The following is a 972-nucleotide window of genomic DNA, read 5'->3' as shown; positions in this document are numbered from 1 at the left end:
TGTGTGTGTGTGTGTGTGTGTGTGTGTGTGTGTGTGTGTGTGTGTGTGTGTGTGTGTTCATGCATGAACATATGTATTCGTGTGTGCGCATGTGTAATAAATCTGAGTGTGTGTACTTATCTGTACACAATGTTCACGCAGATGCGTACATACACATATATACATGTGTGTGTGTGCGCGCGCATGTATGTGTGTGTATGTATATATATATATGCACATATGTGTGTGTGTATACGCACACACACACACGCACACATATATGCATATGTATATGTGTGTGTGTGTGTGTGTGTATATATATATGCTATAAACATATATATATATATATTAACCAAAGGGCTTCTGAATTAAGGGAATTTGGGAAGAAAACTTTGATGAACCAGAAGAGGTATCGAGAAAACCCTAATCAAGGGATTTTGTCGAGAAAACCTTAATTAGGGGGTTTTGCCGACGAAACTTTAGTCCAGTGGTTCATATGACCCTTGGGTGTCCACGTAAGAGTTTCTTGCTAAAATTTATGTACAATAAGCTATTTATAATTCTACAAAGCACAATATATTTTAACAATGTTTTCTACAATTCCTAATATTTAATTTTGTTGTGTCTGGGGAAGTCTATCTATCTATCTATTTATCTATCTATCTGTCTCGCTCTCTCCATTTCTGCATGCTGTACCACATTACTGTGAGTGAGAGACACCTACTTCTTGTTAGGACATCACTCTAGAAGGAAAACCTTGATGTAAAACCTGCGATTCATCGTTGAACACAGAGTGAGATTGGTTGAGTGTAAGGCCTCTTCTCACCTTGAAAAATAAGAAGGCATTATGCACAGGCATCACTTGATGTACCAGCATCAAAATCATCATAGATCGATTCAGAAATGTTTCAAGCGAGGGCTATACTCAAGAACGAGGAACCAGCTCTCATGTATGTATGTATGCATGTTAATCATACATACATACATACATAC

The sequence above is a fragment of the Octopus bimaculoides genome, chromosome 17, assembly GCF_001194135.2.
Source record: "Octopus bimaculoides isolate UCB-OBI-ISO-001 chromosome 17, ASM119413v2, whole genome shotgun sequence".
In the NCBI taxonomy this organism is placed as follows: Eukaryota; Metazoa; Mollusca; class Cephalopoda; order Octopoda; family Octopodidae; genus Octopus; species Octopus bimaculoides.
The sequence above is the reverse complement of the archived record's forward strand: the minus strand, read 5'-3'. Positions refer to the sequence as shown.